This window comes from Pelodiscus sinensis, chromosome 10, assembly GCF_052426305.1.
Source record: "Pelodiscus sinensis isolate ZL-2025 chromosome 10, ASM5242630v1, whole genome shotgun sequence".
In the NCBI taxonomy this organism is placed as follows: Eukaryota; Metazoa; Chordata; order Testudines; family Trionychidae; genus Pelodiscus; species Pelodiscus sinensis.
Genome location: NC_143061.1, coordinates 38,183,819 through 38,208,589, shown reverse-complemented (window position 1 = coordinate 38,208,589; position 24,771 = coordinate 38,183,819).

Sequence of the window (24,771 nt, the reverse complement as noted above, 5' to 3'; positions counted from 1 at the left end):
CACCCATTGCTACAGTCCTCCCTAGCATGCAAGGTGCTCTCCCTATTGGGCTGGTTCTGCTCTATTAACCAATGTGGGGAAGGATGGGTGTGACCATCCTGTCCTTTCTCATGCTCTTTGGGAGTAGAGATAAGGGCATACAGCATTTCCTCTACTCCCCAGAATATTTCTATCACTCACACACATCCTGTGGCCCAGATAAGAACCAGTCAAAAACTGGCCCTGTAATAGCAAAATCATAGTTAATCCTCTCATTGTCAGAAGTCATAGGAGATTGCAGGGATCTGTGAGTTCTGATTCAGTAGCAAACTAAAGCAAATAGTACACCGAATTGTCCAGTGCATTTTGTAGCTAGTAAACCCTGGTAGTTTGCATAGTAGCTGAACTGCTGCTGGGTAATATTTTGGCAGACCTCTCCTGTCCCAAGACGGATGAAATTAAAACAAGGCACCTGATATATAGTTTAACTAGGATGCAACTTTTGTAAGTAACACATCTGGGACCTATTTGACAGTAACTTCTCCAGTGCAAGTCATCTGTTTGTAAGCTGTTCCACCTAGGGGAGGGCTGTTCTTAGACCTGACCCCAGTCACTTGGTCCCAGTACAGTTTCTGGGATCCTACAGACCTTCCTTTGTATGAGGTTTAGGGGGTGGGAAGAGGAGGTTACACCAGGCATTAGAAGCCCCAACCTCATTCTCTAGCTTCTTGAGAAGTGGCCTTTTCCTAATCCAATTTTGATTCTGGTTTATCAAGGAACCCCGGGCACCAGCCAAGTAGCAAAAAATGAATTTTATAAACTAACCAACATGTAGCACCCCTGGGTTGCTAAGAAACAGGTGAAAAAATTCACTCTTGCCAAGGCTAATCTGGCAGCAAGGGGAAAATATCTTTCCAGTACCATAAAAACCCAACTGGCATGATGCTCACAGCTACTCCCTATAGTCCAATTCTACTCTAAACCCAAGAAAAGAGAGAGTGGAGTTTTTCTTCCTAGTGCAGGTTGCTCACACGCTTGGGTGTGTGAGAGCTACAAGCTTGTGCTGCACACTTCTGGCCAACCAACCAGCCATACAGCCCCAAACTCCTCCAGCCCAGAAGGAAGTGATTGACAACCATCAGGTAGGGAAGGTGCAATAAGACTTAAAGGAACCGAGGATTTCTTCCACTGCTAGCCCAGATAAAGCCTCCTCACCTGTGAAGTTGTGGGAGGAACAATTTAATCAGAAATCCCAATTTGCTATACTAAGCAATTTCCAGGGTCATCTTTTTCATGCTACATCACAAATGAAACACTAATCAAGAGCCAGAAAACTGGTTCAAAGTCAACTGAAAATAATTTGTATTTACAGCCTGATCCTCTAGTTCTTACTTCCATGAATCTCATTTGGACTTAATAGAACTACCCAAATGACTAGGCAATAGAAATAGATGTGGGTCCTCTCCCTTCCTCCCCCACAATTGGGGAAGCCCAGGGTGAAGACCCTCCGGAGAAATACTGTGTTGATGGCCCTCACCACCTGTAGAAGGAAACAGAAAATCATAGGGTTGCCAGAGCCCTCGAGAGTTCCCCGAGTCCAACCGCTTTCCCCACACACCAAGCCCAACCTCTACTTACTGTATCCCAGCAGGGCTTTGTGAAGGCGGGACCAAAAAACCTTCCAGGGAGGGAAACCTTCCCTTTCCTTAAGGAACCCCATTCCAGCAATTCACCACCCTCCTGGGACAATAGCACAAGAGTTATACCTGCATGAACACAACCCCGATGGTCAATCTCCCCACACTGAACTGTTTCCTGACAGAGCAGTGGCTGTCCAGCGTGGCAAGCTTCCAAAGTGCAATGGCTACCCACTTCTGGAGGGGAACACGGGCCACATGTGGGTTTTCGTCACCGAAGGGCAGGAGCGAGCCACTCACACAGCTCCAGGGAAGTGTCCTTCTGCATGTGGAAATTCTGGAACCATTGCTGGTCGTCCCACCACTCTATGACAATCCAGTCCTACCTGTTGGAAATGATGTCCTATTGCCAGAAGCGGCTGTGCAGGGTGCAACGGCGGATATAGGGCAGGGTAAGCGGGGCAGCTGCCCCGGGCCCCGTGCTTCAATAGTCCCCGCACATGCGCTACTACCTGTTGGCTGTGGCCGTGGTGCATGCATGAAATTGTGCTGCCCCGGGCCCCACGCTTCAATAGGCCCTGCACCCTGGGCCCCGCAAAACTCTCATCTGCCCCTGGCAGGGTGTGTAGGGAGGACAAGAGGGGTTGTGCTGCATGAGCAGCTTATGGGGAGAGGAGAGGAGGTGCCCTGCAGGGAGCAGTGGGTCGTGTTGCTGCAGAGCCACAAGGACAGCCTGTAGTAACTGCATCAGGAGGTTCAGCAGCAGGTGTAAGACCTGGCAACTGCTTTCCAGCAGGTCCAGCTCCATGGCTGGAGTGCTGTGGTATCCACAAGGGCAGCAAGAGCAGGCAGTGAGAAAAGGTTGCTGTCCCTCGAGGAGGTAGGCAAAGGTGAAGAGCCTGAGACACAACTGTACAGGGAGGTCCCTTTAAGCACGAGCTACAGGAAATAACTGCTGTCCTGATACCCTGCCGAAGTGTTTCCAGAATGCCGTAAATGTGATTCAGGCTCCAATCAGTGTGGATGCGCTATTTCAAAAAAGCTCAGCGCTATTTCGACGGGCATTTGTAATCTGGACACGCTATGTCAAAATAAGGTATTTCAGAGTTTTTATTCTGAAATAGCTTAATTCAAAATAAGCACGTAGGGCAGACATATCCTTGGGGAGTCCAGCTCATAGGGGGAAATGGGGAATTCAGAGCCAACCTTACAACTCCCAGGAGAGGCTGCAGTGGAATTTCCAAATCAAAGTATTCCAACATTGAATTTTTGGGTGACAAGTTGAAATGTTTCAAGGCAAGCAGGTTGCTATTTGTGGAATTTTTTTAGGTGAAAATGTAGATTTTCCTTTAAAGAACAATTTTGATGGAAACATTTCAGGTTCAGGGGAGGAGGCAAAGGGGAAAGTTGCCCCCAGGCCTGGCAATTCAAAGGAGCCTGGGGTTCCTGCAGCAGTGGCGGTGGCTCAAGCCCTGGGTCCCAACGATTCACTAGAGAGTCAGAACACAGCTCTGCACACTCCGCACAGCTGGGCAGGGGGAGTTGCACTGCAATCCTGGCATCACTGAGCACCATCCAGGCCCCTTCCACCTGAGGCCCTGACTCTTTCACATCTTGCCCAAGGGCCAGTGGTGGTTGTTGGCCTCACTGAAACTTTTGAACCAACTCTACAAGTTTGTTTTAACTTCCTGTCCAGAATGTCCTTCTCCATCACCACTGAAATCAATGTATGTCACTGGACCTTATGATCACTCTTTCAGATCAGCCAGTTGAAAAGAGCAGCCTATCACGCTTTTGCTGAGATGACCATCACAGAGCAAGCCAATAGAAAAAAACAATAGGTCTTTTTGTCTTACTGCATAAGCTATAAGTAATCAGCAAATTTTATTACCTTGACTATAAAATAGAGCTTTAAGGAATGAAAAACCAAAAGAACACTAGTGACACTAGTAAAATATAGGCAAGCAACACGGGAATGCAGAGGCAAGATTAGAAAGGCAAAGGCACAAAATGAGATCAAACTAGCTACAGGCATAAAGGGAAACAAGAAGACCTTTTATAAATACATTAAAAGCAAGAGGAAGACCAAGGACAGGGTAGGCCCACTGCTCAGTGAGGAGGGAGAAGCAGTAACAGGAAACTTGGAAATGGCGGAGATGCTCAATGACTTCTTTGTTTCGGTCTTCACCAAGAAGTCTGGAGGTGTGCCTAACGTAGTGAATACAAGCAGAGAGAGGGTAAGTTTAGAAGATAGGATACACAAAGAACAAGTTAAAAATCACTTAGGAAAGTTAGATGTCAGCAAGTCACCAGGTCCTGATGAAATGCATCCCAGGATACTCAAGGAGCTGAGCCTTTAGCTATGATCTTTGAAAAATCATGGAAGACGGGAGATTCCAGAAGACTGGAAAAGGGCAAATATTGTGCCCATCTATAAAAAGGGGAATAAGAACAACCCAGGAAACTACAGACCGGTCAGTTTAACGTCTGTCCCAGGGAAGATAATGGAGCAGGTAATTAAGGAAATCATATGCAAACACTTGGAAGGTAATAAAGTGATAGGGAATAGCCAGCATGGGTTTGTGAAGAACAAGTCATGCCAAACTAATCTGATAGCTTTCTTTGATAGGATAACGAGCCTTGTGGATAAGGGAGAAGTGGTGGATGTCATATACCTAGACTTTAGTAAGACATTTGATACGGTCTCGCATGATATTCTTATTGATAAACTAGGCAAATATAACTTAGATAGGTCCACGATAAGGTGGGTGCATAATTGGCTGGATAACCGTAGTCAGAGAGTTGTTGTTAACGGTGCTAAATCCTGCTAGAAAGGGATAACAAGTAGAGTTCCGCAAGGGTCTGTTTTTGGGACCCGTACTGTTCAATATCTTCATCAATGATGTAGATATTGGGATAGAGAGTATGCTTATTAAGTTTGCAGATGATACCAAACTGGGTGGGGTTGCAACTTCTTTGGAGGATAGGGACATAATTCAAAATGACTTTAGCAAGTTAGAGAAATGGTCAGAGGTAAACAGGATGAAGTTTAATAAAGAGAAATGCAAAGTGCTCCACTTAGGAAGGAAAAATCAGTTCCATACATACAAGATGGAAAGCGACTGTCTAGGAAGGAGCATGGTGGAAAGGGATCTAGGGGTCATAGTGGACCACATGTTGAATATGAGTCAACAGTGTGATGCTGTTGCAAAAAAAGCAAATATGATTCTAGGTTGTATCAACAGGTGTGTTGTAAGCAAAACTCGTGAAGTCATTCTGCCGCTCTACTCTGCACTAGTTAGGTCTCAGCTGGAGTACTGTGTCCAGTTCTGGGTGCCACATTTCAAGAAAGATGTGGAGAAATTGGAAAGGGTACAGAGAAGAGTGACAAGAATGATTAAAGGTCTAGAGAACATGACCTATAAAGCCAGGCTTCATGAACTGGGCTTGTTTAGTTTGGAAAAAAGAAGATTAAGGGGGGACATGATAGCGGTTTTCAAATATCTAAAAGGGTGTCACAAGGAGGAAGGAGAAAATTTGTTCCTCTTGGTTTCTGAGGATAGGACAAGGAGTAATGGGCTTAAAGTTCATCAAGGGAGGTTTAGATTGGACGTTAGGAACAAATTCCTTACTGTCAGGGTGGTCAAATATTGGAATAAATTGCCAAGGGAGGTGGTGGAATCTCCCTCTCTGGAGATATTTAAGAACAGGTTAGATAGACATCTGTCAGCGATGGTGTAGACGGAGCTTGGTCCTGCCTTGAGGGCGGGGGGCTGGACTCGATGACCTCTCGAGGTCCCTTCCAGTCCTATGATTCTATTATTCTATTCTATGACACAAAGGTTAATTCCTCTAACTGCATTCAGAGTTTGTTAAGGTTCAGTCTGCAAAAGAAAGGAAATTCAGGGTCAAAGATCAAACCCCTTTCCCAGTGTCTAGTCACAACGGGATGCCATCCTTAATTCTACCCAACTGTGTCATATTGTAGCCAAATATTGGAGGCTTGATCCTTAACTTTGAAGTTCTTTACTTTTGTGGATTTAAGCCAGAACCACAGCATTTTTTTTAAAACGCAGTCTCTTGGTGAATTGAATGTAGCTTTATGTGTGAAAGTAAAATAGAATACAAAGCTTTTCACACTTCCACAGGGATAGCTTTTAAACTATCTTTGCCCCTTTACTTCTCTTCATGTTTTTGTTGGCCCTGGTCATTAGATTAAAAATGTAGGAAATTAGAGTCAAAAGATTTTTTTTAAAAAGGAAGGATGGATACTAATAACTTTCCAAAAATCTTTTCTGTCATTTTTATAAATGCTTTCCAGATTTGGGCTTGACATCCTTACAGATTTTATGATCGTCTCAGGGCTTATTCAAGTCACACTTGTCTTTACTTTGGCCCAGATCATTAATATTAGGATTTCACTATTAATCTTTTTAAAGCATTCTCTATTAAGATATTTGATACGAGATTTTTGAGGTTTAAATCACACTTAAAAAAATACATTAATCAGACATTTTAATTTGCATATGCATTCAATTAGCAAATGTAATACACTAACGGTTCAAAACTCCTATTGACTTCAAGGATAATTTTGCCTACATAAGGAATACAGAGCATACTAATAAAATGTGTAAAACACAATAAAATCTTTCCATAAAACTATGCTTATCTTCCAAGTATTTTTCTAATATGAACGAGGTAGTTCGTGGATGGGAAAAGCCTCATATCTTCAAATATTATGGCACCTGACAGGTGAAACTGTTGCAATATTCCTTTAGATGCTACAGGTTGGACCTCTCTGGTATGGCACCCTCCGGACCTGACTGGTCCCAGATGAGGGAATTTGCCAAACCAGACAAGATCCCCTGCTACCGCCACCGCCCTCCTCCCAACCCACCTACCTTCCCTGCTTCCAGCCACAGATATTGTATTGCTGCTATGTACTTCAAATCACTGAAGGCAGAATTCCTCTGTTATAAAATGCCAACCCTCAGCAATGGAATTTACTTCTCTGTAAGTGGTGGTTCTTCAAGATTTGTTGTCCCCATCTGTATGATACGCATGTGCATGAACCTGAAGAGTTTTAGTAAAAGCAGGGCCATTGGTTTGCATATGTGTGGTTGTTCTTCTAAAGCTCTGAACTGAGTTCAGAGAGGATGGTATACACCATCACCTCTTTGAGTTCCTTCTCCTACCACAAATTCAGCTACAATTTTCAGAAGAGGGGAAGGAAAGTGAGTGGTAGAATATAGATAAGGACTACATGTCTCAAAAAACCCATAAGTAACCTCCATTTCTTCTTCAAGCAGTGGTCCCTATGGGTATGTCTACACTACAGCGCTAATTCGAGCTAAGCTAATTCGAATTAGCGCAGCTAGACTTAAAAACTAGTTCGAATTAGCGTTTTGCTAATTTGAACTAGCATGTTCACACAGAGTGGACCCTGAAAAGAGGTTAAGGATGGCCGGAAGCAGCGCCGGCAGGGCATCAGATGAGGACTTAGAGCGTGAAGCTGCTGTCTCAGGCTAGCTGAGGGCTGTGCTTAAAGGGACCCGACCCCCACCCCGGACAGACAGTTCTCAGGGTTCCCCGCTTGCAAAGCAGTCCTGGCTTGGAGTGCCCTGAGTGCCCACAAGCGGAACATCACAGCACTCGGCCATCACCCCGGCTGCACTTGCCACAGGCTGCCATCCAGGGGGAGGGGACAATCGGGGGGCTGCAGGAGAGCTTCCACCCCAAGAAGACCGCAGAGCCAGCCCAGTCCTCCCCATCGGGGGCTCGTACCCCAATCCTCCCTCACCTCCTTCCACTTACCCTTCCCTAGCCCCCTCGCAGTCCTGGCCAGGCTCCCGGGAAGAGGCAGAGGGCTGGGGGGCATCGGTTGGCTGGCTCATGGCATGCCAGGTGCAGGGTCTGCTGGCTGGGTGCTGGCAGGCTTGCACCTGGCATGGGCACCTTTAAGGGCTCCGGGGCCGGGAGGGGGACATACGAGTTTCCCTGGTGGTGCCAGAGTGGCCACCAGGGAAAGCTGGGGAGGGCTAGCCTCCCACTAGTTCGAATTAAGGGGCTACGCAGCCCTTAATTCGAACTAGTAAGTTCAAACTAGGCTTAGTCCTTGTGCAATGAGGTTAACCTAGTTCGAACTAAGCGCTCCGCTAGTGTAGCGCCTATGAAAGTTAATTCGAACTAACATCCGTTAGTTCGAATTAACTTTGTAGTGTAGACATACCCTATGTGATGACCTCCTGAGGTCTCTTCCAGCCCTATGATTCTATGTTTCTATACTTCTGTAATTTTATGTGTATTCCATACACAGAGATGAGCAAGCAGTAGTCAAACAGAAGGTGGATGTGATCATGTAGAAATTATGTCTGGCTGTCATACTGCTGTCCTCAGAGCTGTATCAGTAACAGAAGACTGGATCAAAGTACATCTTGTAGATATGTAAGAAGCTCCAGAGAGCTGCCATACATATCTCTAGAAAAGGTACATCTTGCAAAGATGCCACAGAGGTTGCTTGTGCTCTATTGGAATGAACCCTCACCCTCTCCATAGGAGAGATGTGAGTTAATTGTTAACAAAGGATACTGCAAATTTAGGAAGTCACTGCAGAGATAAAACCTCATCTCTTGATTTTTCTGTAATAGCAACTAAATGTCTAGGTTTCTTTAATGGTTTTTGTTCTATATAGCTAACTGCTCTCTGGTCCTCTAAACAATTATGCGTTCTCTCCTCACTTGAGGTGTGTAATTTTGGAAAAGAAATATTGGTAAATTAATGGTTTGATTTATGTGAAACTCTGAAAATATTTTAGGGATGAATTTTTGGTGGGAATGAAGAAAGACCTTTTAAAATGAAACGTTGTATGTGATGCGTCTACCATGAGTGAACACAGCTCACTGACCCTTCTGGCTAATGTGATAGGAAGGCAACTTCAATTGAGAGATGAGACATAGAACATGTAGCTAAAGATCTCAAGGGAGATTCAATGGGAGATGAAAGAATGGGATTGAAGAGCCATTGAGGTACTGACTTCACCAAAGGTGGGAAGGATCTGATAATAAATCTCTTCAGGAATCTAGTCATCTTGGAATTAGTGAAGAAAGTGTGGTGGGATGAGAAGCATCAAGTATTACTAAACAAAGCCATAGGGAACTAACAGAGAGACCTGATGCAAAGAGATAAAATAATTGTCATTTTAATTGCAAAACTACATTTATCCCAGTAATTTTTGAAATAGATGATCAGGTACAATATCTTCCAGGAGTTCAGTTACTATGTTGAATTAACATTAATATAGCAAAAGAAAGTGATATTTTCTAATTTAATTATCTAAGTTCTGTCTACATTTAACACAGGAGTGAGCAATAAGCAACCCACGGGCTGATCGTGGTTCACCAGGGTTAACCCTTGATGGGCCGCCAGATGCTTTATTTACCTGCATCTGAAGGCACAGCCATTCAGTTCCCCTTGGCTGTGGATCGCCAGACAATGGGAGCTGCAGAAAGTGGTATTCTGGTCCACGCTGCTGCCTGAAGCTCCTATTAGATAGAAACAGTGATCTGTGGTGAATGGGAGCTATGAGTGGCCATGCCTGTGAACATGCAGGTAAATAAACTGTCCGGTAGCCCACCAGGAGCTAGCCCTGGTGAACCGCATCTTGCCTGTGAGCCGCTTATTGCCCATCCCTACTTTAACACATAATGAAGTGTGTGAGATTTCTGTATGAGGAGAACTCTGTTGTTACTCTCATTTTTGTGTTAGTGAATGCCAAAAAGAATATTTCATCAAATGACATGTTTGATTAGGGAAACTGGATTAACTATATGGTGCTCTGCTCCCAAACAGAAGAGAGAGGCTCATCTGCCAACAGAAACATCACCCGGAAAACTGATGTATATAAAAAAGAGTGAACAGTTCAGGAAGTTATAAGAGATTTTTCACTGTAATAGATAAACTAATTTGGAGTAGATTAAAGGAAAATGGTAAACCTGATTCTGATCTTAGAACAGATACAAATTCAGACAGGTGCAGAGGATTACACTCTCATGTGTCTTACTGCAGATTTAACACTTCAATGAGATCAGATTCAGGCCCCTTTCATTTTGAAAGCCATTTGAACAATATTTCAATATTTATATCCTACTTGTTTTAAATCCTTTGAAAACAGAGTTGATCCCAACAATGGTATATCCTAATTGTATATCAGGGTGTACATCTGGTGTGGACTACTTTATTTTAGAAACAGTAAAAATGAATTCTTTAAAAGCCAACAAATTAGTATTTTGTGTCAATCTTTATCCCTCTAAAAAATCTTTGTTCATAGAAGTAGCCCCTTTTAAGTCAATGCTGTAATTCTCTGTGATAAGGATTTAGAGGATCAAGTCCCAAGAATAACCATCTGTGTTGCTAATATCTTATTCCATAGTTGATCTCGAGTGAAGTAGAATTCAATACCGACAGATAAACCAAGTTATTTCCATAGGACACGCATAGCCATTTACTGATTAGGCGAAACATTTGATAGCAGTTCATCCAAAACTTTGATTTAATCCACCACTCTCACTCAGACCATGGTACGCTTTGTGCAAATTCCTAAGACTGTCTTATTGCTTGACAACATGTTAAAGCAGAGCTCTGCCAATGCAAAACATTCATCCAACACCACAAGTCTTACCTGTAGTGTGACCATAGTTCTAGCTATCTGTCTCCTGTTTTATAACACATGCTAAGATGAAGCCCTTGAGCCTGGAAAATTTCTTTAACATGGTGATAATTCTTATTGTTGAAATTCTTCTTTCCTTGTTAGCAGACAAACTGCTAAGTCTTCTCCATATATTTAAATATTATGCAAAATAGTCTCAATTATACTGAACTCAAGCTGTAATCATTGTGCTTGATTAGAATGATTTTTATTGGCCTATATAAAAGTCTAATGGGAGTTTTTCCTGAGACTAGACTGTAGGATTTGGTACATCAATATATACACACACCTTTGTTTATTTATGTAATATAGTTCATTATTCATATAACAGCAATATATCAATTTCACCATAAGAATTAATGGTGTGACATCAGGACTCATGGCTTTGATAACAATTATTGTCAAACCATGACTTAGATATTTAGGCGCTAATTTTCAAAAACTGCTTACTGTGTGTAGTGAGGCAGAGAAGTCCCTCCCTTGAGCCCTGGTGGGCAGAGCTCGGCCCCACCCCACAAGACCATGACTCAGAGGAGCTGCCAACCCTGACAGCGTCCAGTCCACAGCAACCCAGAGATCCTGCTATGGAGCTAGATATGCCCAAAGGGGAAGTAAGAATGTAGCCTGTAGCTATTTATTGACGGTGGCTCAGCCTGCACATAAGCCTGAGCACCAGAATTGTCTGCTTTGGTTGGCGCCCACCCTGAAGCAGGTCAGGGCTTACTGACGGTGTGCTTGGCCTGATCATAGGCCTGAGTCCCTGGACTACTGCTGCCTGCCCTGAGTGAGGGCCAAGTCGTACTGACTATTGGCCCAGCCCGACCATAGCTCCAAGCTTCTGTATTATCTCTGTGGCTGATTCTCCATTTGCGACTAAGTCAGTGTAGATAGTGAAGTGGAGTGGTTGCCCACTGATGCAGAGGAGAAGGAGCCTCACCCTGTGGTTGGGCTACACTGTGCAAAATTACATTTTTTTAAATTAATTGAAATCCTTATAATTAGGTGCAACAGCCAGGAAAAAAGGGCAAGCAGCAATCCACAGAGGTAATACTGTGAATCTTGTTCTATAATGCTGCTGACTAGTCACAAGTGCTGACTGTAAAATAGAAGGTGCCGGTCTGCTAAAGGCTGCATGACAATATCAGTGACAACATCAAGACCACATTTTTTGTTCATATTACCAAACTTTCAGTTAAAAATAATGGAGCAGCTCATGACTCCAGGTAGGAACCCCGAAGGGAACCTAAAAAAATGGACAAGTTCTATCTGCAGAACTGCCCCTTCACAATTATCACTCACAATGATTCTTAAAAAATTAAGGCTAGGCTGCCCAAAACTTCCATGTCAGGGCTAAAGGTAGGGAATCTCCATAGGGATGTCCTTCAGAGTTTCCTCCATATTGTTCTGTCTACAGGCAAGGTATACTTAGTGTGGATGAACCTGATCCAAAAGAGAACAATGGGAGGCCAGAGTCCTCTTGTGCAGAAGCTCTATGACTCCCCATTAGCAATGTGTCTTTGGTTTGGCCACCATTCCCTTGTTTCCAATTGTACCCCTCTCCAGGGGCTCTCCTGCTTTAAGCTCCACAGGGGGCTACTTACGAGAGGGTGGACACCTGAGTGTATGTACTGCAGAGCAGGCGCTGGTAAACAGAGAAAAAATAATGTGTGCCCCTTCAACCCACTCTGGTTCATTGTCCCATGCCCATGCAGTTACTGACTGGTCAGAGAGCTTTTTTTAGCACAAGACAGAAAGGTGAGATCCATGCAGGCCCAACCAAAGACTGTGTGGGGACCAAGACAGCACATTGAGCCACATGGCTCCCAGCTGAGTGGGTAGGGCCAGGAGCTGGACAGCACAGGGCCCTGAATGTGTGGAGCCGCAGGACCCTGTCTGTGCAGGGCCCAAGGCGACCACCTCACTCACCTTGCCAAGAGGCCGGGCCTGGATCCATGCACAAAGAATCCCCTTCATATGCGGAACTAGTGGCACAATGTGGCCCTCATTTCACAATTTATCTTTAGTGTTAACATGATATTTAAACAGTACAGTTGCAAGTGATTTAATTTAGCATAGAATAACATAGAATAAAGTTGAGTTCACCACTAAAAACTATTGTCATAAATCTCTGCACTTTATGACACAATAAATGCTTTTCCTGGTATATTATGTAAAAGGAATAGTCAACAGAGGGCTTGCAGTTGTAGTGCAACAACTGTATGTTTGGCGTGCATAGTGAGTCATATGTCCAATTACAGTCCTACTCAGGAAGGAAGTAACCCATTCAGGAAGTAATAGCATTGACTTTCAAAGAAAAACAGGCATGAAGTTTTGCTAATGTCAGACTAGTTAGACCTAGAGAACTGTGCCAAAGGTTTCAGTTTTGGTTTGTCTAGCTTTCAACAAACTTTGCCAGCAGTTTGGTTTGCTTTGCTCAGTTTCTCACCAGTGAGTTTCAGGTTCACGGGAATTTGAAAACACAGTAAATACAGAACTGGCCATGTTTTGTTAATTCCCCTCCTCCCTGGCACACGTTTTATTTCCTGCAGTCCTCTTGAGTTGTACAGGAGGCAGTGGCCTCTGTGTCCTATATGACTGCCCAGCACATTCAGAAACATCTTGGGCCACACAGTGTGGTGCATGGACTCAGTAGAGACTTGCTGTATTACTTTGGAGATGGCTTACCTGCCCCGAGAGACAAGCAGAGCATGCCTGCTTTAGCTGGCTCCCAAAAGTAAGAAGATGAAGAAACTGCGACAACGGTCCTCAAAGCTGCAGGACTCCTGCCTACAGACTCTCCGCTTTGCTTCATGAATACTTGTCCTCCCCTCTCACAACACAAGGGCCAGAGTAATCCTTCTAGAGACACATCTAGGGCAAAATGGAGATCAAGATGGGTTACAATGTATTTGTGTGTTGGGAGAATTAGGTTCTTCCACCCTTCTCTGTCCTCCATTAGCCCAATAAACAATTGTTCCATTTCAGGGGCACAAAATCCTCCAAGACTGATTGCCAGTGAGCTACAGAGAGGAAACACCCACTAATACCGAGCTGAAAAGGCTCTCGGCATGTGCTTCCAGACCCCAAAGGCTTAGTAACAGATTGTGTTAGCTGATCAGGGAACCAGGCCTGGTGGGGCATTTCTAGCCCTGAAAGGAGATTTCTTCCTCGAGATGGCTGTGTCTAGACTGGCAAGTTTTTCCACAAAAGCAGCTGCTTTTGTGGAAAAACTTGCCAGCTATCTACACTGGCCACTTGAATTTCTGCAAGAACACTGACGATCTCATGTAAGAAATCAGTGCTTCTTGCGGAAATACTATGCTGCTCCCATTCGGGCAAAAGTTCTTTTGCGGAAAAGCTTTTGTGCAAAAGGGCCAGTGTAGACAGCTCAGATTTGTTTTGCGCAAAAAAGCCCCGATCATGAAAATGGCGATCAGGGCTTTTTTGCGCAAAAGCGCGTCTAGATTGGCACGGATGCTTTTCTGCAAAAAGTGCTTTTGCGGAAAAGCATCCATGCCAATCTAGATGCTCTTTTCCGCAAATGCTTTTAACAGAAAACTTTTCCGTTAAAAGCATTTGCGGAAAATCATGCCAGTCTAGACGTAGCCGATGTGTATAACATTCTTTGGCAGCAGAACCATGCTGTGTCACAGAGTGCTGTGTCATGAAGTCTGATAGGTTTGGGATTTTTACCCTTATTCTCCTATTTATGGGCCTGAGTTTCAGAAGAGCTGCGTGTCCACACTTCTTTCACCTGGCTTCCATTTCAATTTTACTCAATCAGCACTTCTGAAAATTCATCCCTATTCCTATTAACACTATTCATAAAGAAAGATGCTTGTTAAAGCAGTGACCCTTCTGAAATTATAATTGGAAGGTATGTCTGATCTGGCCCAGGTTCGAAATTATATTTATCCTTGACATTTTTCAATATTTTGTGCAGCACCATCTCATCCTGATTAGGATTTCAGAATAAATAAATGTACTCCAGTTGTCCATTTTCCAGTTGAGAAGGATATGAATTTCTGTTTTGATGGTTATTTATGTAGCCCAATAGACTCGTTTGCCTTTGTTATAGTCATTGTTACTGTAGTCCAGCACCACTATATTTACTGCTACATTATATTCTGCTTTGCATTAGATTCAGCGGTAACGCAAGTAACCTTGTATCCTGTAAGACATTAGCTTTGACACATTAGTGTAAGTCTTGAGATCTACAATCTCTAAACAAATACAGTTTGTACAGATTAACACTCTGTAGCGCCTTCTTGCTCGCCACAGCGCCACCTGCCGTCGAGTTGGGGAATTAGCACTGCTGGCAGGTGGCCGGATCCCTTTTCAGGACACTGCCCTCCGGCAATGTCCACAACAGCCTGAGCTTTTCCCCCCTTCTGGGGGAAGTTTGTGATAGGCCGGTAGGCCTTCAGGAGGTGGTCCCTCCGCCTCCAGCACAGTGGGAGATGTGCCTGCCTCCCTGCGTTACCATGCCTTAAAACAGTCCAGGCGGGTGAGTCTCTTCCCGGCCTTCCTTCAGGTCGGGCCCAGAGGTAATTGTTCGCACACCCGGCCTTGCTTCAGGTCCGGGCCGCAGAGAAATAAGCCCACCACTTGTCAGTCTATTATCATACAGTTCGTGGCAGGGCAACCATTCTAGTCCTGTCCCTTTAGGAGTTTCTGCCTGATGCATGGACGGTCCCAAATGCACCGTAGGTAAGCCCTGGCTCTTGAGCAGGGCGGTCAACAAATGCCACCAGCCAAACCCAGGCCCTAACTCCGGGCGGGGCGGCAAATGGTGGCCAGGCCCTGACGAAAGGCATGGCCGCAACCAAACACCAGTTTGTAGACGCTCCTCATTCAGGAGTGGGCCCGGGAGGGCACCAGCAGCAGCGGTGAGGGGGAGACTGACACCCGGTTAGGAGGTGGCAGTGGGGCGCAGGCTCACCCACCTCACTGCGCCCCGGCCCAGGGGCCCTGAATGCAGCCGTGCAGCTGCGACTGGCTCAGCATGGCTCTGGCCCGTAACTTGCTGGCCGCGGGCCATTTCTTGTCTCCCCCTTCCCAGGTACATGCAGCTCCAGCAGGTCCATCAGGGAGTCGAGGCGCTGTCATCCCCGCAGTGTCCGGCCAGCCCAATCCAGGGGTCAGCGGTTTGGAGCTCTACAGCGTCCTGCGCGCTCGTCCGGCCCAACATTCCAGTACCCATCGGGGGTCCAGCTCGTCCCCCAGGTCGGGCCCGTCCTCTGGGTCCCCTGGTGGTTCTGCTGGCAGGCTTGGCCAGGCCTCAGTAGCCCGGGCAGGGAAGCCTTGGCCGGCCTCCAGGAAGGCAGCTGAGGGCGGCCCAGTCCAGGTCTTAGCCTTCCCAGGCAGGAACTCCGGACAGGCCTCCGGCTCCTTCAGAGGCTGGGCCCTGACTGAGCTCCCCGGCAGCCTTCTTATAGTCCTAGCCCCGGCCTTTGACTTCCGGTCAGGTGAGGGGGCAGGGCTAGGCTGGGCCCAAAATGGCTCCCAGAGGGGTTCCTCCGCCTCCGGCTCAGTGAGTGGCCATTCCACCTCACTACACACTCCAACAGAAAACCCCAAGTTTTCAGGGAATGGAAAATAGAGGTTAAGTACATCTGAAGATGCAATGTGTTTTGTGTGGACTACAGGGAAAGGAGATATGGAATAAATCATCATTGTTGTCGTCATGCCCTGGTGAGGCTGTCCAAGAGGAAAACTGATGGAGAGTATGTTCTATTCTGGAAATGGCCAATTTTGCATAGTAACCAATGAAAAGAGGCACCATTATAGTCCCTGGAGTGTCCTGTCACAAACCAAATTTCTGCTTAACTGCCAACTACCCTACTTTGATAGGGAACCAAGCAATTTCTCTTATTTGCACATTTGAAACATCACCATTACCCTGTGGGATCCAGACTATCAGGATTTAACTATCCAAAGTATACCCACATTTCTAATGTAAAGTCTCCTGCTAGGATGACAACTGAAGTCATTGTTTGCTCATAAAGAAACCCACCTCATGGAAATTACTAACGATATGGAGAAAGCTAAACAATCTATTTCCCAATTAATGAAGGAAGGTGATAAGTCTTTAATAATTCTTGGCATACATGTTGGAATAAAAAGATGGGTTATGGATCAGGGATTATTGGGTTTATTTTCACTATTCTAGGATACACACAGTCCTACTCTAATAGGTTGAAGTGGAGACCTGGACAGGTAACAAACATTGATGACACATCACAGAAACACACCAGGGTCAGAGTATCATCCTTATGATACTCTTCCTCTACCCCAAGTAGTGGAAAATAGCATTGAAATTGTCTCTACAAATACTTCACTATTTACATACATACCTGCATGATGAAGTTTATTTTACATAACACCCTGCCACAGGGGGGAAATAGCCTATAGGGCTAACCTGCTTGCTTGCAGATATATAATTAATTTATTATTTTCTTAGGATTTCAATTATATGTTTATATGTTTATCATAATTAGTGACAATAGGTTTATACTAAAGTAGTTTGCCAGTTTGGTTGTATCACAAGAGACCTACAGGCCACATCATTTATGTTGAGCTAAGGCAAAGTTAGCAGACCTCTGCCTAGATCTTTTACCTAAATAGCAAAGTCAATGTGCATATATTCGGGACCTTTCACCTAGATAAAGCAACCTTCAACTGCGTAGGGCAGATGTGGGCAGATGCAGCCTCTGGCTTGTCTGGGTCCAGCCCCCAAGGCTCAGGGCTTCCCCTCAGCATTGAGGTGCCCATGCTGGCACTCCAACCTTCCCTGTGGAGCTGGAGCACACAAAATCTACTAGTCTGGGCCCCCCGAGCTCTGCTGATGAAGGGGAATATGGGGAGTATCTTTCTCCTTGTCAGTCAGGGGCCACATGAGTGAGGCTTCTCACTTGTGTGCAGCTCCCAACTGATTTTTCTGATTTTTCCCCTGACCCAAAAAAGCTTCCCCTGGCCGAGGGGCCTCCAATAATATCATCAAATTTAATGGGGACACCATAACTTAGAAAAATCCAAAATAACCGGTTAAGACCAAACTAAATAAAAGGGTAGAACAGAAATAACAAGTGTGATACATAACCACAAAAAGGCCATGGTAACAAATTGATGTATATGATGATAAGATGTTTTGATCAGTGATATACAGGCAGTCCCGACTTACGTGGATCCGACATATGTCGGATCCGCACTTACGAACGGGGCTTTTCTCGCCCCGGAGCTCACGGGCGGCGGGTCGCCACCCGTGTCCTCCGGGGCGAGAAAAGCTTCTCCCGGTCTCCCTGGTCTGCTGGGGGGGTCCAGCAAAGCCGCTGGACCCCCCCAGCAGACCAGAGACACACGAGCAAAGACGCCCAGGTGGCGGGAGTCCCGCTACCTGGGCGGCTTTACTCGTTTGCCCCGGAGCAAAGCCGCCCAGGCAGTGGGACTCCCGCCACCTGGGTGGCTTTGCTCCTGTCCCCCTGGTCTGCTGGGGGGGTCCAGCAAAGCCGCTGGACCCCCCCAGCAGACCAGGCACACCCGAGCAAAGCCGCGGCTGAATCAGGATGCCTGGGGCAGAGCAGCTGGGGTGCTGCTGGGTTGATCCAGTAGCGCCGAATAGCAATCCAGCAGCACCCCAGCTGCTCTGCCCTAGGCGTCCCCAAGTCAGCTGCTGCTGAAACTGACCAGCGGCTGACTACAGGAAGCCCGAGGCAGAGTTGCTCTGCTCCAGGCTTTCTGGAATCAGCCGCTGATCAGTTTCAGCAGCAGCTGACTTGGGGACGCCTGGGTTTCTTAAGTTGAATCTGTATGTAAGTCAGAATTGGCATCCAGATTCAGCCGCGGTTGAAACTGATCAGTTTCAGCAGCGGCTGACGCCAGTTCCGACTTACATACAGATTCAACATAAGAACAAACCTACAGTCCCTATCTTGTACGTAACCCGGGGACTGCCTGTAGTATGTCTACACTGCAGAGTTTTTCCGGAAAAACAGCTGTTTTTCCAGAAAAACTACACTTATGTCCATTCTGCAATTGCATTCTTTCAACAGAAAGTAGAAAGAATGCAGAGGTTTTTCCAACAGTGGTAAACCTCTTTCTACGAGGAAGAAGACTTTTTCTGAAAGAGCTCTTTCAGAAAAAGCCATGTGTGGATGGGAAAAAGGGGTGTGTTTTTTTCAAATGAAGAGGCCTCCAGGAAAAAGAACAGGTGCCCTGGTGACCACTCCCTCCATAGTAATCACAACTTAAATGCAAGATAGCGTCCACATTGATTAGATGCTATCTTTCGAAAAAGCAGATCGCTTTTTCGATGCACTTTTGCTGTGTGGATGCTCTTTCAAAAGAAGTTTTTCCAGAAGATCTCTTCCAGAAGAGCTTCTTCCAAAAGAAGCCTGCAGTCTAGACATAGCCATACTGACCTTTGGGAAAAAAGTCACTGCACCCATTAGTAAAGGGGTGAAATACATATAAGGAGAAAGGGAAACATCCCCTACTAAATATGTATCAAACATAACAAATGTCAGCGTAACTGTAACATATTATAAAATTGCCATCCTAGTCTGGAGGTAGTCAGAGAACCAATGTACTCCTTGAGAGGTGCCAGAATGATGGCCACTGGTGATGATGGGGAAGATGATGGCTATCACTTCAGGCTGTTTAGAAGGAATGGGGTGAGTTTATAGAAATACTGATGTATATTTCCTATCTATCTGTGTTGCTGGGGTGTTTGTGACTGTGCTAAATGTATTAATAAACTATATTTGTAATATACAAGAGATCCTAAAGTGTGAGGGTTGCAACTGTGAATATCAGGTTTCCCAAACACAGAATAATTTAAATACCGGGCCTGATTCTGGGACAAGAATCTGTCAAACCTCAAAGTGATTACAAGACATTCATAAGAAATCTATATAATTAATAGACAATCTAAAGATCAGGCAACACTTAGAAAGGACCAGACTGTTCTCTTGCCTTTTATTCTGTGTCCTAGGTCAACTAGAAACTCTCTTATTACTCCTCTGAGGTATGGGCTAAATTCTCCTTGAACTTACAACAGTGCGACTGTACCATACTCAGTAATGTTGTTTCAATGACAGGAGAATATGGCCTTATAACTTTCCATGTAGTAGCTCATAAAAATAATCTATTTGTCCTCCATGCCAGTAAATATGGCAGCAATTCCTTCCTATTTTTGCCTACACATGATGAACTTGGGACCAGATTAGTAACTTCATCAGAATGGTAGAGAAAGCTTTGAGAAGAGAACAATTAGGTAAGTCCCAAAGAAGGCCTCTGAATGCATTATCTAAAAAAGAAACAGTGCATATGTAGATGAAAAACAGTGGGCCAGATCCTCAAAATATAATCTGGAGTCTCTCCATTGACTTTAATGATGTTTTGCCCATTTACACTAGCTGAGGTTCTGCCCCAATACTTTTGAAGGAAGATTAATTAGAAAAAAACAAGGACATTGTGAGCAAAGGAAAAGATGGTTCCTTTGAGGCCTGGCCTACCATTTCAAATCTGTATCAAGGTAATTAACGTATTGCAGTTATTCCAGTTATTGATTTAAATCCAACCGATATTATGGACAATTAACAGGCACAAATTGAACCAATAATAAGCCAGGTTTAAACCAATATAAAAGTGTCCACGCACAAAGTTGTACCTGTTTAACTAAACTGGTTGTTAAGCCACTGCAATGTGTGAGTAGCTAAAACCAGAGTTTCATTCCCCTCATTTCCTCAAAAACAACCTTCTTTTTAGGGCAAATCTAGAATCCACTTTGAGTAAGCAAGAAATGTTATCAGCGACTGTCACAGATAAAACATGCCAGTTAATGTAACAAAACGTTCCGACATGAATGTCAGACACGGTCAGCATGTTCCTTGGTATAATTTACTACTTATCATGCTTATGCAGTAATATAAGTAATTAAGTCTTAAATTAGAGAGTATTGCCTGTCCAGCATGGATTTGTGTATACCCCTGCACATTCCACATTCACAGTTCTATTTGGATAAGAATGCATATGAGAGAACATTTTGTTTCCCAGCAATTGTATATTAACAGATACTGTTGTGGTTACCAGCTTGCTACAGCAACAGTGGTCAATAGCTGCAGTGTGTGCTGCCCTTTTTCAGATGACTACCCTAAATTTTCAGCCTGCTCACAAGTATTGAATAACAGAGATGTAGCCACTAGCAAGAGAAATGTTGAACACAGAAAGTTCACACTTTGGTTGTTAATAGTGAAAGTCTATGATTCCACTGTTTTTCTTTTTTGAAAAAGTAAGTTGCTTTGGATTTTCTGACAGTAGACATATCAACATCTTTGAACACTCACAAATACCAAATCACTCATATTCCAGATTATCCATGGGATTTCGTCTCTTACTTTTCTCATCATAATTTATGTTCTCTTGATTTTTCAGTAAATACATGAGAGCCATTATTAACCACCTCATCTCCTAAAACCAAAGACCATAGACAACCTCTGCAGATAAAATCCACAGGATTTGGGTGTTTTTCAAATTATTGTCTACAGAGGCATTCTGATTAGATTTAGTTTAGTGTCTTTGGGCCATTCACCTCAATTTAGAGAGCAATGTTTCCATGAACATTAAGCAGATGGTAATTTCTGGCTGTAGACTATTGTAACACATCACACCTGGCTCTCCTGCCTCTTGCCTTTGCTAGGTTCAAACAAAGTCACTTGTAGACCCTGGGGTTCAGTAACTACTGACACCTTTATTTACAAGTTTGTGCTCCCACCATCTTCTTTCCATACAGCGTACACAGCTCTGGGGTCCTCAAGTCTCAAAACAGAAAAAGAGGGTGGCGTTCACCCTGCATGCACTCCTTCACTCTCTTCCACCCCACTACCACTGGTTTCCTTCTTCCCAGCATCTTATATAGCCCTGGGCTAACTCAGCTGGCAACTCTCACTGATTCCACAATTAGGGCAGGTTCTTTCCAGCCAGCTGCACTTTATTCACCTAAATGGGGTGGCATGGCAGGGGACGCATTATTTCAAAATGTGGTGCTATGTAGACACGCCAAATTTCAAAATAAGTTATTTCAAAATAGATTTGAGATAAGATATGCAAATTGAGTATATTATTTCCAGTTTAGGGTGCTGTGTAAATCCACCCTTAGAGAGGTTATGGAGCGATATAAAGTTAAGGGGGGACTCTCAACTCACTTAACTCTCAAAAAACTAAATTGCTGGGGAAATCTTGAAGATGAGCCTTTCCCCTGAAAAGTCACTGCATACTAGTCCAGTGATAAAGATCTCTCTCAACTTTAAATGGGGCTGATCCATATCACAATATAGTTTTGATTTACAATAGCCCTAAGACTCAGGCTATAGCCATGTGTTTCAATGAATATTTAGGTTTTTCAATCATCAATTATAGCTGTGCTTTGAAACTCTGGCATGCTACTACAGTGGTTATTTTCATTCTTGGTTTCTATAAAGTGTTCTCTATTACTGCTTCGTTGCTTTGGTGGTGGTTGTTTTTAATAAACAATGACACATGTTTTGCCATGGGAGAAGAAGAATAGAAAGGAAAAGATTGCTGTTGAAACGTTTCGGAAAGTGACCCTTTCCCCTCCTAGAAAATGCATTTTACATTTGTATCCTCTCTCACATGAACTCTTCTGATTTCAGTTACAATCAAATGTGTTGAAAGAGTCTCTGGGTTATTAAATTGTCTCAAATTTCCAATCACTGGTGTGGGGGCAAAAATGCTATTTACTTCCCTACTACCTGGAACTGGCTAATCAGCATTAAATTCTGAAGCCCTACAGGAGAAGTCGGACCCAGCCAATGGAGAAACTTTCATAATTGCACCTCCCCACTTGAGCCATTACTCCCAAGCTAGGGGTACCACTTCTTCTTTGCAGCAATGACAACCCATGTTTTGTGCTATGCAAGTCCCAAACTCCAAGTCCTTTTATGAAAAGGAGGCTGGAAGCAGGAAGTCAAGGGATGGCCTCCCTGACACCCACCTACCTAATGGTTCTGGAGTGAAGACTTCCCAGCTAATAGAACCACGACTCAGGAGGGAAGGGTGGATTACTTCCAAGATGTCAAGAGATTTGCAGCTCTATGGGGTAAGAAGTCCTCTACAAATTACCATAGTATTTATTGTTCTTTAATGAAATTCTCACTTTATAACCCTAAGGACTCCTAGAGACAGATTCAGGTTGTGGGGGAGGATGTGCCCTGCTTAATGAATGATGGCTAGAATAATTATAGCTGAATAGTGCTATAGCACATTTAATGCTTCCAAGAATTGTAGAGTTAAGAGTATTAACTAGCAGCCTTTGCTATGGCACATGCACACACAGCCCTCTAGCTCCATCCTCCCTGGCACTAGCCTGGGCCACACCCATGCCCAAGGCAGTATTATTTGATGGTAGTGTAGGTATTCAAGAACTGCGGGCTCTGCATCGTTGTGGCCTTTAATGTACAGAACTACTATGATGGTGATAGGTTTTCTTGGACCCTCTCCCACTCAACCTGATGAACTGTAGCTTGGGAAATCATAATTTAGTTTTAGGATTGTCCCTAACATTATAAAAACTGCAATCAATAAAAAAACAAAGGAGTAAATTCAATACATGATAAAAATGAAAAATAAGATTAGAGGTGACACTTAGGCCAGGAGGCCTTTTTCAGGCTGTGGAAAAAAAATAGAACAGTTATTTTTCCCACAGCCTGAAGAAGGCCTCATGTCCTAAATATCATCTCTAATCTTGTTATCTATTTCTGGTGTATGTTATAGCTGCGCTTTTTGTGCCACTATAGTTAAAGTTGTGTCAGTGTTTCCATTATAAATCCCTGTTTTCATGGGTTTGTAACTCAGCCATCAAAATTTTTGCTCTGGGCTGAAACTTGGCATACAAGTTATAGTATTGGAAAAGCTATAATATTTTCCCTCCTATAACTCAAATACAGGTTTGTTTTTTAAACATGAATTATTTTGTAAGCCATTCACCTGTCATGAAGACACACAAACTCACAACATCTACAACTTGAAATGAACCTGGAAGTACTCTTAGCAACCTGGTTAATTCTAAGATCTTTTAAAACCTCCAAATACATATTTGCTGTAGTGATTTAAAAATGTAATAATAGTTTTAAAATCATATCAAATAATTTGGGTTTTAAAACTCCGCAACTAAATATTTATAGGACTGGGTCAATAATCTGCATTTTATAAAGGCTCCTACATACATATTTATATGATTAAGTGCAACAACTCTGCATTGCAGTCTAATGAGTCAATAACAAACTTTTAGAATACTTCATAAATGTAGTTACAAGGGCCAATAAGCTGCATTTTTTCACAATAAAAGATCCTCTGTTTAACTAAGAAAACCTTATTCATGCAGAAACATAATGAGATCTGTTTCATCTATCTTTTCCCCCCATTTTTTGTGGTAATGAAAGAGCTAAATTTATATAGCTTGGCTCAGAGTAAGGAGATACAATAGATGACTTCTAAAATTTGAAGAGCATTCTGTAAGCCCGGAGATAAATTATTTAGATACAAAAGCGTTCTAGGTACAGTCATAGTAATGTGGTGAAATTAATAATATTGAAAATTAATAACAAGGATGTCCAGTTTGCCTCTGTGATCTGTTAGACTGTAAAATGATCTCCCTGTAAAAGAGTTGGAAAATCCATCAGTTGGGACATTGAAAATTACATTTGACACAGTCTCAGAAAATTAACACTGGCAAGAAATTACCCTCACTGGTAGGGGCATGGCCTAGATGACTCAGTACAGCTTTTTAGTCTTCAGAGATACTACATGTCTAAAAACCAAATCTTTTATATTGTAACTGGATCCTCAGCACAGGGCCCTTGTGTATGTATGATACATGCCTAACCCCTACAGGGCATCTGTAAGTAACAAGATCCCTAGTAGTGGGGCAGTAGAACCGAGAATCAATGGAGCTGCTGAATAAACTAGCAGGTTACTTAGCTCTCTGTTTGTGTCTTGACTGGAAAGTTCCTAGATGCAAATATAAAAGATCTAACAGTGGTGATGCTGTTTTAATTGTCCTCCTTCACCAGGAGCCCATAGATGAGAGTGGCCATGCTGATGGGTTGAGGGCAGATGACACAGGTCCGGTGCAGTATTCATTTCCTCAGTAAAGGAAGGAAGAGAGCACTCAATAACCCTATAGCTAGAAAAAACATGTGCTGGGGCTTCAACAGCCTCACAAACATTTAAAGAGGCATCATGTGTTTCACAACTGACACTGAAAACACAGTTTTGCGGGCTCTGAGATCATGGGATCCCCAAAAGAACATATAGACATATATGACATAATACAATGCAAAACTGCCCTACATACACTGCAGCTATATTTTGCTTTCTGTTACATGCAAGATGTGAAGAAACTGCCTGTGTTGCCGAATTAAATGGGTGGCA